The 17,218-nt window shown below is 38.5% G+C and overlaps 1 pseudogene across 1 annotated transcript in view; it reads right to left on the reverse strand.

Annotated features, from left to right (window-relative positions):
- Window positions 1-1,174: 1,174 nt before the first annotated feature.
- The window catches only part of LOC125152185 (glyceraldehyde-3-phosphate dehydrogenase-like), a 66,412-nt pseudogene continuing 50,368 nt past the window's right edge, over window positions 1,175-17,218 (reverse strand). Inside the window, exons 3-4 of the transcript XR_007147073.1 lie at window positions 9,796-9,893; window positions 1,175-2,406 (exon numbers count right to left, since the gene is read on the reverse strand). The product of XR_007147073.1 is annotated as a glyceraldehyde-3-phosphate dehydrogenase-like (transcript). The remainder of the gene's footprint in view (window positions 2,407-9,795; window positions 9,894-17,218) is intronic.

Below are 17,218 nucleotides of genomic sequence, written 5' to 3' on the forward strand. Positions count from 1 at the left end.
TGAAGAACTGGTTATTTTCTCTCTCAGGACTGATAGGACTGGGCCTAGAAATAGGGAAGAAAGAAGGAAGAATGTAATGAAAAATAAGGAGCACTAGAAGGCATAGAGCCCTCAAAGTGGGCAAGAGAAACAGGCTTGAAAGTTCTAATAGAAGGAATTCAAGAAGATGAACCATCCTCACATGTGGACCCCTCCTCCTTTAAAAAACCAAAACCTATGACGTTTGTCATTTAGCAGTCTTGGATATGTAGCCCTGAAAGGGAGGGGAGCTTGTACATTCTGGAGGGAGTGGAAGCATGAAGAAGAACCTCACTCCTAAACCAGGTAGAACTAGATAGAAACAGTTGGGAATTTTTCTATGAGTGATGTGATCGACACCATATCAGTTTCTTTGTGTGTGTGTTGGGGGGGGGGGAGTGGGTTTTTTTTTTTTTTAATGTTTTTAAATTTATTTTTGAGAGAGAGAGAGACAGAGTGCAAGCACGGGAGGGGCAGAGAGAGGGAGACACAGAATCCGAAGCAGGCTCCATCCGGGTTCTGAGCTGTCAGCAGGGTCTGAGCTGTCAGCGCAAAGCCCAATGTGGGTCTTGAACCCACCATGAGATCATGACCTGAGCCAAAATCAGACACTTAACCTAATAAGCCACCCAGGCACCACCATGCCACTGTTATGTATTCTATTAACATGTCTGTAAGATATTAGCAACTTGGAGATTTGGAAGAAAAATAGACAGACATATCCTAGAACTTAGCGAAGTACCCATCTTTCAGTTCAAAGGTAAAAGAAACCATCACACTTTCTTCTCTTTTTAATCTTATGTTTCTATTGTCCAGATATTAAGATGTGAGTTAGTATCATAAAGATCCTCACCATGCAGTCATTAATTCACTCTTGAATGTTATAATTTAATCAAAAGATTAATAAAGATTGAGACACTTCTAATCATTGTCAATGAAAATTGATGCTTTATACATATGCATATAATCTTGAATAAATGTGTAGAATTCCATTATTCTATTAGTAAAATAGACCCTCTTTCAAATGAAGGCTCAGTGATGACTCTGACTTCCTATTCATTCATTCATTCATTCATCCATTCATTCATGTATTCATTCAGTAAATATTAGAATACACAACTCTCATATGTACACTTTTTTTTTGTTTTGTTTGGCAGGATACAGTATACTTTATTGATGGTACATGATAAGGTAGGGCTCCCCAAGCCCCTCCCCTTCTTCAGGGGGTCTGGGATGGAAACTGGAGGTCAGGAGATTCTCAGGTGTGTTGGGGGATAAGTTGGGGCAAGGACTCCCCAGCAGCTGAGAGCCTCTCTCTTCTTCCTCTTGCTGGGGCTGGTGGTCCAGGGGGCTCTTACTCTTGGAGGCCATGTGGACCATAAGGTCCATCAACTGGTTGCTGTAGCCAAATTCATTGTCATTCTAGGAAATGAGCTTGACAAAGTGATCATTGAGAGCAATACCAGCCCCAGCATAGAAGGTGGAAGAGTGGGTGTCACTGTTAAAGTCGCAGGAGACGACTTGGTCCTCGGTGTAGCCCAGGATGTCCTTGAGGGGGCCCTCTGGTGCCCGCTTCACCACCTTCTTGATGTCACCGTATTTGGCAGCTTTCTCCAGGTGGCAAGTCAGATCCACAGCAGACACATTGGGGGTGGGGACACAGAAGGCCATGCCAGTAAGCTTCCCATTCAGCTCAGGGATGACCTTGTCCATGGCCTTGGCAGTGCCAGTAGAAGCAGGGATGATGTTCTGGGCAGCCTGTAAGCCATCATGCCACAGCTTCCCAGAGGGGCCGTCCACGATCTTCTGAGTGGCAGTGATGGCATGGACTGTGGTCATGAGTCCCTCCATGATAATGAAGTTGTCATGGATGACCTTGGCCAGAGGGTCCAGGCAGTTGGTGGTGCAGGAGGCATTGCTGACAACCTTGAGGGAGTTGTCATACTTCTCATTGTTCATGCACATCACTAACAAGGGACAGAAGGGCAGAGAGGATGACCCTCTTCGCCCCACCCTTCAAGTGAGCCTTCTCCATGGTGTTGAATACCCCAATGTACTCCACACAACATACTCAGCACCAGCATCACCCCATTTGATGTTGGCGAGATCTCACTTCTGGAAGATGGTGATGGGCTTTCCATTGATGACAAGTTTCCCGTTCTCAGCCTTGACTGTGCCATGGAATTTGCCTTGGGTGGAATCATACTGGAACATGTAGACCATGTAGTTGAGGTCAATGAAGGGGTCATCGATGGCGACAATGTCCACTTTGCCAGAGTTAAAAGCAGCCGTGGTGACCAGGTGCCCAATATGGCCAAATTCGTTGACTCCGACCTTCACCATGGTGTCTTGGGATTCAGCTGGCACTGCACCAGAAGATGCGGCTGTCTGTTGAACAGGGAGGAGCAGAGAACCTTATATGTACCCTTTTTAATAGCCATACAAAGGCATAAAAATATGTGTAAGACATGGTCACTATCTTCAATGACATTACATGTATTTAAGGAGATAAAATATTTAGAGGAAAAACTAGCTAGAGTGATCAGGGAAGGCTTCTTGGAGTTAGTGGCATTTGAACTGAGCTTTGAAAGTTGGGAATATTCCAGTAAATGTCAGGGAAATGTCCTGGATAGAGAAAATTTCACAAAGGCAGTAATAATAGAGTGATCAAAATATGATTGATTATGGATTATTGAGAAATCTACAAAATTTAATGTTCTATCTCTGGTCATGGTCTCTGTAAATCTTTCACTTGCCTGAAGGTGGCAAGCTGGGTTTATTCGAGAAATTTCATCATCAATATTATTTGAAAGAAAAATGAAACGGTAGTATTTCTTTGAAAAACAATTTTTTTCATTTCATAAAATCAAAAAATTTTGAAAAAGATAAAAAATTACAATCTTTTAAATACTGTATATATTTACTATTACTTTATTATTTTTTTTTAGATTTTATTTTTAAGTACTCTCTACACCCAGTGTGGGGCTCGAACTCATAACCCCGAGATCAAGAGTTGTATGCTCCTCTGACTGAGGTAGCCAGCCACCCCTAGTATACTTATTTTAAAGCATATACATTTTATATTGCAGATATTTTTAATTTTGATATTTTAATTTTATATTCCTTATTGATTCCCTGTTATGATACAATTTTTTCATTGGAAAAAAAGGAGACTATATTTGTTATTTTAAGTTAATTTATTTATTTTAAGTAATCTCTCACCCAAAGTTCAAACTCATGACCCTGAGATCAAGTCACACACTCCTCCAACTGAACCAGTGGGGTACCCCTCAAAGGAGCTTATACTTTTAAGTATTACCATTAAAATCTGTGATAAGCATTGTTTATAAGTCTTTTGAGAGTAGTCATGTTTGTTGAAGGATAATTTCCAAATGACAAAACTCATCTTTTTTTTTTTTTAGCGTATAGTTGTGAGTTTTATGAATTTTGACAAGTGCATATGGTTTGTAACCACTGCTATAATAAAGTTATAAAACACTTCATTATTTTAACAAATTCCCTTGAGCTCTTTTGTGATCAACCCCTTTCTTCACCTCTAGGCCCTGGCAACCACTGATTTGTTTTCTATCTCTGTATTTTGCCTCTTCCAAAATGTCATATGAATGGAATCATATAGGTCTTTCATTCAGCATAATTACCTTGAGTTTCATCTAGAGTTGAGTATAGTTATAATGCATATCAGTAACTAAATTCTTTGGGTTATTGAGTCATATTCCATTGTATAAATATACCACAATTTGTTTTTTAGTTCTTTAGTTGAGGGATATTTATATGGTTTCCACTTTTTGGTGATCATGCATAAAGTCACTATAAATATTGACATACAGGTTTTTTGTTTTTTTTTTTAATGACCATTTTCATTTCTCTTGGGTATATACCCAGAAGTGGAATTTCTGGTCAAATGATAAATGTATGTTTATAAGGACTGCAAAACTGTTTTTCCAAGGAGACTGGAGCATTTTGCACTTCTACCAGCCATCTAGAGAATTCCAGTTGCCTTCATCCTTGCTAGGACTTGGTATTAACAGTATTTTTGTTTTGTTTTGTTTTACCCATTCAAATAACGAGTAGTGGTATGTCCTTTATGGTTTTAATCTACATATCCCTATGGCAATGATGTTGAACATCTTTTTACATATTTAGTTATAGTCCATATATCTTGGATTCAAATCTTTTCTCAACTTGTGTGAGAGAGGGAAGGGTTGTTTATTTTCTCATTATTAAGTTTTGAGAGTTACCTATAGATTCTGGATTCAAGTCCTGTATCAGATATATACTTTGCAAATATTTTGGCCTAATCTATGGCTTGTCTTTTAATTTCTTAATTATGTCATCCAAAGAGAAGTTCTTGATTTTGATTAAGTCCAGTCTATCAATATTTTCTCTTTTGATTGTGCTTTTGGTGGTATCTAAGAAATCTTTGCCTAATCAAAGGTCACAAAGATTTTCTCATGTGTTTCCTTCTAGAGTTTTGATAGTTTTGAGTTTGACATTTAGGGTTTAAGCCATTTTGAGTTGACTTTTGGGTATGGGTCAAGGTTCTATTTTTTCACACAGTTGTGCAATTGTTCAAGCACCATCACTTCATAGAAAAATTTAGCAAAGGGACTTGCATTTTTAAATTATACAGTTAAAATCTGTGATAATCTTGTTTGAGAGTTTTCTCAACTTTTGTTTTTAGGTTTTTTTTTTAGCTTTATTTTCCAAATATTACATCCTATTTTTAAAAGAGCAATTTGTGTCTTGGTTCTTCTACCTCTCATTTTATTTCATTTGGCAGTGTTAGGATTTCAACGTATTTTCAAATGACACTATGTATCTCTACACTCTCTAGAATTGTGGAATTTAAAACTGCCAACCCCCTTTTTTAGAGATGAGAAAACTGAGACTTAAAGATCTTCAATGAGTTGCCACAGCCATACAACTAGACAGAAGCAGAGAAAAGCCCATGGTAGTTTTCCAAATCTCCAGGCCAACTGTGTATGTCACGTAACTTTATTTCTACTTATTAAATATGGATATTTGCTATAAAGTAGGCTTTTATCTACAATTGCATTTTCAGTGCTTTTCCATCTAATACACAAAATTTGACTAAGCAAAATTAAACCCAGTTGTTAAAAAATACCACCAGCCTTTATCCAATGCCACTGTGTTTACAAATATCATGACAAGGTAAATAGACACACACCAAGGAAACATAATCTAGGCAAAGGAAACAAATCTAATTTAGTAATCTAAGGATTACTAAAATGCTGACATTCAGTTGATAATTCCAAGACTTTACACTTAGGCATAATTTTTACATTAAATTAGCTGTGTCTCCTTATCCTTGCCTTATGCAACTAAAGATGAGCTCACAACGACAAAAAAATTACACATCAGATGAAGAAATGAACCATCATGAGAGAGATCAGGAAAACAAGCAAATAGGAAAACTGTACCCCAAGAACTAGAAATAATAGGAAAGTCTTGAAGAGACTACCAAATAAGTGTTTTAAAGTATTAAAAAGACAAAAGAATAGAAACCATAAACAAGAGAACATTATAAAAATAAACACGCAGGTGTCCCTGGGTGGCTCAGTTGGTTAAGCATCTGACTTCGGCTCAGGTCACGATCTTGTAGTCTGTGGGTTCAAGCCACGTGTCAGGCTCTGTGCTGACAGCTCAGAGCCTGGAGCTTGCTTCGGATTCTGTGTCTCCTCTCTCTCTCTGCCCCTCCCCTGCTCACACTCTGCCTCTCTCTCTCTCTCTCTTAAAAATAAATAAACATTTAAATAAATAAATAAATAAATAAATAATAAACAGGCAGATTCAAAAAATAATAAAACAGTCAAAAATAAAAACTCATTGAAATTAAAAATTCAGTGGAGGGGGACCTGGTGTCTCAGTCAGTTGAGCATCCAAATCTTGATTTCAGCTCAGGTCATGATCTCGTGATCAAGATCTCATTCCTGAGATGGAGCCTACATTGGGCTCTTGCTGACAACATGGAGTCTGCTTGGGATCCTCTTTCTCCCTCTCTCTCTGCCCTGACCCCAGCTCACTCATGCATGTGTGTGTGCGTGCTCTCTGTCTCAAAATAAATAAATAAAGTTAAAAAAATAAAAATAAAAACTCAATGGCATTTAAATAAATCAAGAGAAAGTAATCAAGTAGAAGACAAAGCTAAGGAAATAACCTAGAATGTAGCACTTAACCATTAAGAGATGGAAAATACGAAAAGGAAATTAACAAATATGGAGAAGGTAATGAAAAGGCCACCTATATGTTCAAATGTTCCAGAGTGATAGAATAGACAGAGTAGGAAAAAAGCAATATTTGAGCAGAGAATCTCTGAGCCCTATTAAAGGAAAAATGAAAATCATGTACACCTAAACAAAGTGAAACACAGCAACAATAGAAAGAAAATCTTTTTTTTTTTAAATGTTCATTTTTTTTTTTAAATTTTTTTTTCAACGTTTATTTATTTTTGGGACAGAGAGAGACAGAGCATGAACGGGGGAGGGGCAGAGAGAGAGGGAGACACAGAATCGGAAACAGGCTCCAGGCTCTGAGCCATCAGCCCAGAGCCCGACGCGGGGCTCGAACTCACGGACCGCGAGATCGTGACCTGGCTGAAGTCGGACACTTAACCGACTGCGCCACCCAGGCGCCCCTAGAAAGAAAATCTTAAAAGCAACAAGATAAAAAAAAATTCCTGCAAAGGAACAATAATACATTATCAGCAGATTTCTCATCAACAAAAATTGAGGAGAAAAGACAATAGAATAATAGGCATGACCACACTGTTAATGGAAAACAATCAAGAAGTCTATACTCAAACTGTCATGCAAGAGTGTGACTGAAATCATGGGGTGCCTGGGTGGCTCAGTCGGTTAAGTGTCTGACTCTTGGTTTCAGCTCAGGTCACAATCCCGTGGTTCGTGGGTTTGAGCCCCACACTGGGCTCTACACTAATGGTGCAGAGTCTGCTTGGTATTCTCTCTCTCCCTCTCTCTGCCCTTCCCCTGCTCACGCTCTCTCTCACACAAAAATAAATAAATAAACTTAAAACAAAGAAGAAAGTGAGACTGAAATCAAGATTTTTTAGGACAAATGCTAAAATCGTTTACCAATAATCAATTGTTGCTTAAAATATACTCAAGTATTTTCTTTAAGTTGAAAGAAATTGGATACAGGAAGCAGGATTTTCAGCGAGCACTAACCATGAACAGAAAAAATAGTAAAAATATGGTAAATCTAATTTAATGTTGAGTATTAAAAAGCAGTAATGATAAATACTTCAAATATAAAAGGATTTTTTAAAGGGTGAAACCAAAATATTAAGTAACATAAATAATGGGAGGGTGAATCTTCTAATATCGTGTATTGTTCAAAAAAGGCTGACAATATCTTCGACCTAGTTGAGTGTGCATGCTATAAATTTAAGAGTAAACATTGCATAAAAAGAAAGTGTATATTTTCATAAATCTAAAAGAGAAGCAAATTCTTAATTTTACCACTATGAAGAAAATATACTTGACAACCATGAACTTCTCAACAAAGGAAAATTCAGAAAGCAAAAAAAAAAAAAAGTTTAAAGTCTAATTATGTTTATTTATTTATTTTTTTATGTTATATGTGTTTTTTTTTAATCTTTAATTATTTTTGAGAGAGAGACAGAGTGTGAGCCCAGGAGGAGCAGAGAGAGAGGGAGACACAGACTCTGAAGCAGGCTCCACGCACTGGGCTGTAAGCACAGGGCCTGACACGGGGCTCGAACTGATGAACCGTGAGATCACGACGTGAGCCGAAGTTGGAAGGTCAACCAACTGAGCCACCCAGGCACCCCAATGTTATATATATTTTTTAATGTCTACTTATTTTTGAAAGAGAAACAGAGACAGAGTGTGAACATGGGAGGGTCAGAGAGAGAAAGACACAGAATCTGAAGCAGGCTCCAGGCCCTGAGCTGTCAGCACAAAGCCCGATGTGGGTCTCAAACTCATGAGCTGTGAGCTGTGAGATCATGACCTGAGCCGAAGTCAGACACTTAACAAACTGAGCCACCCAGGTGTCCCATAATGTTTAAATGTTTAATGGCTAATTACAATGAAGAAAAGACCAACTTTATTTTATTTATTTTTTAAGCTAATTTATTTATTCTGAAGGTGGGAGAGAGGGCATGCGTGTGCATGAGCAGGGAAGGGGCAGAGAGAGAGAGAGAATCCCAAGCAGGCTCTGTGCTGTCAGCACACAGTCCCACATGGGGCTCTAACTTACTAACGGTGAGATCATGGCCTGAGCAGAAATCAAGAGTTGGATGCTTAACCAACTGAGTCAACCAGGCTCCCTGAAAAGACCAATTTTAAAATTGTATAAGCCTATACGAAAATAGCAAGTTTTGGGGCACCTGGGTGGCTCAGTCTGTTGAGCATCCAACTTTGGCTCAGGTCATGATTTCACGGTTCATTGGCTTAGGTCATGATCTCACGGTTCATGAGGTCAAGTCGCACGTCAGGCTCCATGCTGACAACTCAAAGCATGGAGCCTGCTTCAGATTCTGTGTCTCCCTCTCTCTCTGCCCCTCCCCCACTCTCTCTCTCTCTCTCTCTCTCTCTCTCAAAAATAATGTTATAAGCATTGAAAAAAAGAAAGAAAAAGAAAAAAGAAAATAGCAAGTTTTGTTTTCTGATACTTTTTCTATATCACATAAAGCTTTATGTAAATAAACTTGAAGCTGCAACTGTTTACCAGAGAAACTCTTTTTAATCCCATAATAAATAAAGGTTAATATTTTAAAAATATTAATATATATTAATATAACATCCAATGCAGTAAAGATGATAGAAAAACAATTCAATAACTCAGTAGAAGTCAGGAAAGTATACAAAACTAAGTAAAGAAAAACTATGGTGGGGCACCTGGTGGCTCAGTCGGTTAAGCGTTGGACTTTGACTCAGGTCATGATCTTACGGCATGTGAGTTCAAACCCCACATCAGGGGTTTTGCTGACAGCTCAGAGCCTGGAGCTTGCTTTGGATTCTTTGTCTGCCTCTCTCTCTACCCTCCCCAACTTGCTCTGTCTCTGTCTCTCTCTCAGAAATAAATAAAAACATTAAAACATTAAAAAGAAAAAAGAAAAACATTAAACAAACATTAAAACATTAAAAAGAAAAAAAAGAAAAAACATGGTAAATGGAAAACACAAAATAAAATAATAGAAATAAATTGTACTATATTAGTAAAGTTGGAAAAGTGTACTTACAGCATGATATCGTTTAAATAAAAATTTAAACACAAAAAAATAATAGCATGGACCATACCTACATAGTAAAATTATAGAAACATGGGATACATACTAACTTCTGGGTACCTATAGTAAGTAGGAAGGGAATGAGGGAAGGTTGTTTCAAGTACATTTGTAATTTGTATTTCTTTTGAAAGAGTATGAAACAAATATGGCAACATGTTAAGATTTGTTGTCAGATACATAGACAGTTAGCATCATGTCAGTTTCTATACTTTTCCGTGTATCTGAAATATTGACTCTACATTAGAGAATCCCAAAACAGTGGAAAGCCACTGTATTATACCACAGGTCTTCCTAGTTATCTCTATGACCCTCTAGCGGCTTGCAGAAAAGTTGAAGATAGAAGACCCTTGAGATCCAAGACTGTATTCCTGTCCATATGATGCATCCAAAACACTCTCTTTACCAACGCTTGGTATTTTTTAAAGGAAGGAAAGAAATCAAGCCATATAAAAGGCACATACCTCTTATGGTAGCTTTGTTGCTTCCATGTTTTGTTTTTTCTGACTCTCTGTATGTCCAAGGTAATGTGTGTCTTTTGTCATTGGGAGAATTCTCAATGCTGGAGAAGACAGAGAAGAAAGGACAAGGCCAAATAAAAAAGAAATGGGATAGAAGTCCTCCAAGTTATAATTGGAATGTAATTTTCCTCACTGTAACACATCTCAAGCTTTAGACATGAATTTTTTTTGAAACTCATTTTGAAATTTTGTCTTCATATAAGGCCTTAAATAAGGAGCAGCCTAGAATATGAAATCACAAATTTATTTTTTTCTCTCCCTGATGGTCATAATTTTTTTCCATTTTTATTTTATTTTTTTTCTTCCAAGATTTTATTTAAATTCAAGTTAGTTAGCGGGGTGCCTGGGTGGCTCAGTAGGTTAAGTGTCTGACTTCACCTAAGGTCATGATCTCATGGTTTGTGAGTTTGAGTCCCACATCAGGCTCTGCGCACTGACTGCGTGGAGCCTGCTTGCAATTCTCTCTCTCTCTCTCTCTCTCTCTCTCTCTCTCTCCGTCTCTCTTTGCCTCTCCCCTGCTTGTGCTTTCTGATGTTCTCAAAGTAAATAAACTTTAAAAAGTTATTTAAAAAATAATAATAACTTCAAGTCAGTTAACTTGATGGTCATAATTTTTGAGCACCATGGCAAAAAGAGCATTTATTGCTCCCTCAAAAAGAAGCTAGAACACTATTTTTTAAACCCCTGTTCCCAGTTGTCTTGCAGGGGAAGACAGGATGCCCTGTCTGCCATCAAGATGGAGCCATACAGTGCCCACCTCCTAGAGGATGGAGAAGTAGAGGATATGGAGAAAGCCTTATTCAGAAGGAAAGAAGAAGTAGAGGGTGAAGGGCGACCTTGGAAGGGGAAAGAGGTCCCTGTGACTTAAGGATCCTTCCCCAGGGCAACTTTCTAGAGAAGGGAGGTAAGTTAGCATGAGGAGAAAGCTGAAGTTGGAAAGTGGCTTGCTCTGCTTCCATTTGACTTGGTACAACATCCAATTCAGTGATTGTTCAGCAGTGACAAAGAGGAGCGTGTGGATGGATTGGCCTTAAGCAGTGGTCCTGGCTCCTGTGTGGCCTACAGGGCATCCTGGTAAGAAAGGACAGAAATAGAGAAGAGTCTCATAGAAACTAAGAGGCTGCAGTATTTAGAGAGGTTGGCCTAAATCATAGACCCAGCGATTATACCAGCACACTGCCTGAAGGGCAAGTAAGACCTGTCACATCCCAAAGGGGCCCTCAATGGCTACCAGTCCACAGAGATGCCATTCTGCCACAAGGCCAAATTTGCATCCTGAGACCCCACAGGTCTCCTTGACACTATGAGATCACAAGAGATACTTGTGACCTCCTTGACACTATGAGATCAATAAGAGATACTCCTCTTCTCTCCTTGACACTATGAGATCACAAATCCTTCAATACAGCCAGACACTATTTTGAAGAGAAACAAGGGTAAGGAGGAATCAATGTGGAAGATGTTTGCACCTACCCAGAAGAAAATGTATTATTCAACAGTGACTACTGAAACTGAAAAAGGTTGTTGCCTTGAATTGACAAGCTTAAAGTTTAGGGGTTTTTTTTCCTCCCACTGTGGAAGCTTACAAGGAAAATTATGTTCATCGAAGAAAATAAAGAGGAATATATTCTTTGCATATTGGAATCATAATGTGCATAAAATTTTTGACCCCACTATATGAATGTTTATAGGGGTATTTTTCCAGGTTGTTTTTTTCTCCTGATGTTGTTACCCTTTCTCAATTCGCATGTATTACTCCTTCTGAAATGAACTGCAGTCCGAATTGTATTGACCAAGGAGGCTCCAAATGCAAATACCAGCTTTGTCTATTCTGGAATTGGCAGGAGTAAAGCATGAAGCAAGAGGCGGTAAGGTTAAGAATAGATTCAGTTCTTTGTAACCACAAGAAAATGCCCACCCAGCCATTCTGCCCTTTTTAATTTGTTCCTTTCCTCTAAATGCAGTTACTATGATCAGAACCATAGAAAGCCATGTGCACTGAGACCACCATTATTTCACCACTGTGACCATTCCCCTGGGTAACACAAAACATTTAATAGGCTTGTCCCAGCATCTAATAACAGAGGGAAAACACATCGCAGATCACGATAATGATTTTGTGTCTTTCTGTAATGATGAAAGAAAAACCTGATCCCGCATAATAATCTCTTTGTTATTCATGAAACTTACATGGCATTTCCTCATGAATTTTAAAGTGCCATTCTTTCTCTCACTACTTATCCTGCAATTCTATGTGAGCCTTTTCAGAACATCATTCTCTTATCTCTTTCTTTCCTCCAATGATATAATTATTCTATCTAAACCAAAAGGCTTTAGGATGTTGTTTTTTTACTATATTGGCAACAAAGCTGGTCTAAGTTGACATTAAATAACCTGGAAAGATCAAACTGTGCACTTAAGATTTCTGTACTTTTTTTTCTTGTATGTACGTTACTTAATTTTAAAAGTAGTTCACTTTTTTTTTAGGGGCGCCTGGGTGGCTCAGTCGGTTAAGCGTCCGACTTCAACCCAGGTCGTGATCTCACAGTTTCTGAGTTTGAGCCCCGCATAGGGCTCTGTGCTGACGGCTCAGACCCTGGAGCCTGCTTTGGATTCTGTGTCTCATTCTCTCTCTGCCCCTACCCCACTTGTGCTCTGTCTCTCAAAAATAAATAAATGTAAAAAAAAATTTTTTTTAAGTAGTTCACTTTTTGATATTTATCTGGAACATCATGCAATCATAAATTTGTGCCATTTTAAAGAAATCGTAATTAGTAGCATTCATGATGTTACATCATTTTGTTTGGTGTTCTAAAAGTTAGGGAATAGTTTGCAATGCTTTTTCTTTTTATTCCTTGTTAGTAAGCATAATTCACTTTGAAATTTAGTCCCATATTATTTGTAGACAAATAATCTCAAAATTATATAAAACTAGGTTAGATTTTAAGCTATTTAAGGACACAAACTGTCTTACTTATCTTTGCATTCTATGAAGTATCTAATGCAAGGACTTCCAGATAGAAGACCTTCATAAATATTTGCTTAATAAATAAACAATATCTTGTGCAGAAAACAAATCAGTGTTCACTAGGTCTGGGGTGGAAGGATGGAATTATCTGCAAAGGGAGTGTAAGGGAATTTTTACAGTGATGTTAATATTCTACATATTGATTGTGGTGGTGATTACACAACCATATGCATTCGTCAAAGATTGCACAATGATAGTCGATTAATTTTGTTGCATGTAAATTATCTCAGTAATGCTGATTAAAAAAAGAATCTTGTGATAATATCACAGTTTCTTGATAGGAAATAACTAATGGGGTGCCTGGGTGGCTCAGTTAAGCGTTCAACTCTGGAGTTTGGCTTAGGTCATGATCTCACAGTTCGCGAGTTCAAGCCCTGGGTCAGGCTCCACGCTGAAAGCATGGAGCCTGCTTGGGATTCATTGTCTCCCTCTCTCTCTGCCCCTCCCCTTGTTATACTTGCACATGTGTTCACTCTCTCTCTCCAAATTAATAAATAAACTAAAAAAAAATTTTTTAAGAAATAACTAATGACACATGCTGTTAACAAATAACTAGCACATTCTTTACATGATCAAATAACCTGGTTTTATTATTTTTTTTTCAACGTTTATTTATTTTGGGGACAGAAAGAGACAGAGCATGAACGGGGGAGGGGCAGAGAGAGAGGGAGACACAGAATCGGAAACAGGCTCCAGGCTCTGAGCCATCAGCCCAGAGCCTGACGCGGGGCTCGAACTCACGGACCGTGAGATCGTGACCTGGCTGAAGTCGGACGCTTAACCGACTGCGCCACCCAGGCGCCCCAAATAACCTGGTTTTAGATCAACCTTGAAAATTCCTAATTTCTTGATTGAATGACCAATAATTTACTAAATACTACTATATGTCTGGCCCTATACTATGTCATTTTAATTTTAGTCATTTTTTAAATTATTGCGCAAACAAGTACTGCCAAATAAGAATTGTTATTTCTATACTATACTAAGTATAGTTTATTTTTATACTATACTAAGGCTCAGGAAGTTTAGGTAAACTTATCCAAAACCAGATATTTTAGTTTTTAAAAAAATCAGTGCATGCATAAATATAGTTTCAAAGAAGCTAAGCTAAACACTTATTTGTAATTTAGGAATTCTGAGGAGTTAGATGATTTTGTCCAAAAATTAACTATAGTATGGGATGCCTGGGTGGTTCAGTCAGCTGAGTGTCCAACTTCAGCTCAGGTCATGATCTCACAGTCACGAGTTCAAGCCCTGCATCGGGGTCCACACTGACAATGTGGAGCCTACTTAGACTTCTTTTTCTCCCTCTTTCTGTCTGCTCCTTCCCCACTCATGCTCGCTCGCTCTCTCTCTCTCTCTCCCTTGCTCTCGCTCTCTCGCTCTCTCTCACAAATCAATAAGCATTAAAAAAATTAACTCTAAAAATAAAAATGTTAATTCATCAAATAATACTTTGCTTACTCTGACAGACACTGTGCCAGATATTTCAGGGAATGTAATGCTGAGCATATATAGACTTTGCTTTCAAAGTACATACCATATTACATGGATATGAGATGCATGAATAAATGGCAATAATACCAGGCAAAGTGCGGAGCTAATATAAGATAGAAATAACCTTGCACTGAAGAAGGAAGAAATACCTTCAGTTTCTGCTAAGTTGATTAATTTTAAAATGTTTTAATGTGTATTTTTTGAGAGAGAGAGAGAGCTGGAGAGGGCCAGAGGGAGAGGAAGACACAGAATCTGAGCTGTCAGCACAGAGCCTGACACAGGGCTTGAACCCACAAATAGTAAGATCATGACCTGAGCAGACATCATCACCCAGGTGCCCCTAAGTTGATTAATTTTAAAAATGCAACCAGCCACCAGGGGGAATTTAGGAGAGGTTCAGGCTTAGATGGTTTTGAGATGAAAAAGAAATGCAAAAATTTTTCTTCTTCCCTTGCTCTATTTATTTATTCTCAGTTCAAAGCTAATCTGACAAACAACTTATGTGTGTGCATTGTAGGGTGCTAGTCCTTAGACTTTTACTTGAATACCTCTCTGACTTCACGTCTCTGCTTAGGTTTCCTTTACAGGGACACAGAGAGGCCTTTACTGACCATATTACCTAAAAAAGCATTTTATCAATCTCTATCCCCTCCTTTGTTTTTCTTCATCATTTATTGCCATCTGGCATTATGTTAAATATTTTTCTTTCTTTCTTTCTTTCTTTCTTTCTTTCTTTTTTGAGAGCTAGAGAGAGAGAGAGAGAGAAAGAGAGAATCTTAAGCAGGCTCCACAGAGCCCAACGCAGGGCTCCATCCCACAACCCTGGGATCATGACCCGAGCAGAAATAAAGATATAGACTCTTAACTGACTGAGCCACCCAGGCAGGCCTGTTAAATATTTCTTACTTGTTTATCATTTGTCTCCTCCAGTAGTATTTAAGCTCCTGGGGGAGAGTCCATTTGTCTTGTTCACTGTTGTGTCTCCAGCACCTAGGTTAGTGCTTCACATTCTTTGTTGAATGAATGAATGAATGAATGAATGAATTTTAGACAGGTCTTTCTGACTGCAATATCTCCTCTCCATGTCTTTTAGTCTTCACTTGAAAGTCTACCAATTTTTCACTTTATGGTTACTTGACTTTTGCTAGATAATAATATTTTAACTTGTTTGAAGTAGAAACATACTTTTTTTACAGTAAGGCACACAAGAGAAGAGTTTGAACTCAAAAGTATGTCTATGTTTTATGCAATTTTTCTGAAACTGAATTGTGACAACTCTTCTTCTCTATGTGTTAGCCTGGGTTTTCTAGAAAACAAAACCTAAGACAAAGTTTAGAGAACTAATTTTTATTGCGTACTGGAGGTGTGTGGAGAGGGGAGATGAGTGTAATTTCAGAGAAGGAAGAATAAGGAGGAAAGGGCCACAGCTTCCTGGAGAGACACAACTGGTTGCTCAGTCATATGAGATATCTCTGTATGGATCTTAGAACAATCTGTTGGAAGGTAGGGAATAAGGGCAAAAATGCCTCTCCCGTGCATTTCTGAGTTGTGCTAACTGGTTTCTACAAAAAGCCCCTGGGAAAGCCAGAGACTGCATGGGTCCAGTCAGGTGGACCAGGTTCCTGAAACTGCTGTGGAGTCCCCTACTCCTCACTGCCAGCAATTTGCCCCACCCCATTCCCATGGCTATAAAGCCCTTGACTCTGCTATCATCTCTTAATGTGTGTTTGGCAAGGAAGTAAGCCAAGTAGCCAAGACCTGGGGGCAAGCGGAACCAAGCAGAGCCAGTGAACTCCCAGAAATTATTCAGGGCAATTATTTCTAGCAGCCAAGGCTCCAGCCACATGTGTGATATGTAGCTATATCTAGCCTGTCTCCAAGTGCTCACTCCTTGGTGTTATTTCCAGTCTAAATTCCCTAATTCTGCACCTCATTTGTTCCACATGTCTACCTACATCTTCGTCCAAAGTAGTGGGTTGTTTTTTTTTTTTTAACTTTGAGAATTTTGTTCAGCAATTTGAAATGAAGAATTGCTTTAAGCCCTATGCGTGATATAGTTAATCTTGAATGTCCCTTGTTTTTTAGATTGGGAATCATTAATTCTATCAGCAGATATTTATTAAGCACCTACTATGCGTTAAGCACTGTTCTAAGCACTAGGACAATCAATAGTGAATAAAACAGTCAAAAATGACTGCATCATGCAGCATACATTTTAGTGAGGGGAAGGAAACAGACAACAAATCATAGGAACAAATAAAGTATTACGTTGGATGATGATAAATGTTATGGAAAAATAAAGAAGGGAGGTTTTCTTTTTAATTCAGTGATCTTTTGCATAGACAACTATGAACCTTCAGGGAAAAAGAGAAAGAAGAAGTGAATGAAGCAGTTAGGGAACAAAGAGTTCTCTGGGTTTGGAACTCTGGGTTAGGCCTATAGACAGAGAGTAAGGAAATAGCCTAGGGGTTGTAGAGCATCATGGCTTCTCTGTGCAAGACACAGATCTTTTTTTAACTTTTTGATGCATCATTTTAACTTTTTTAAGTTTATTTATTTTTTTTTTGAGAGAGATAGAGAACAAGTGGGGGGAGGGGCAGAGAAAGAGGGAGACAGAGAATCCCAAGCAGACTTCATGCTCAGTGCAGGGCTTGATCCCACAAACTGTGAGATCATGACCTGAGCCAAAATCAAGAGTCGATACTTAACCGACCGAGCCACTCAGGCACTTCTAATTTAATTTTTTAATGTTTATTTAGTTTTGAGAGAGAGACAGAATGCAAGCAGGGGAGGGGCAGAGAGATAGGGAGACACAGAACCTGAAGCAGGCTCCAGGCTCTG

The sequence above is a fragment of the Prionailurus viverrinus genome, chromosome E1, assembly GCF_022837055.1.
Source record: "Prionailurus viverrinus isolate Anna chromosome E1, UM_Priviv_1.0, whole genome shotgun sequence".
Classification (NCBI taxonomy): Eukaryota; Metazoa; Chordata; class Mammalia; order Carnivora; family Felidae; genus Prionailurus; species Prionailurus viverrinus.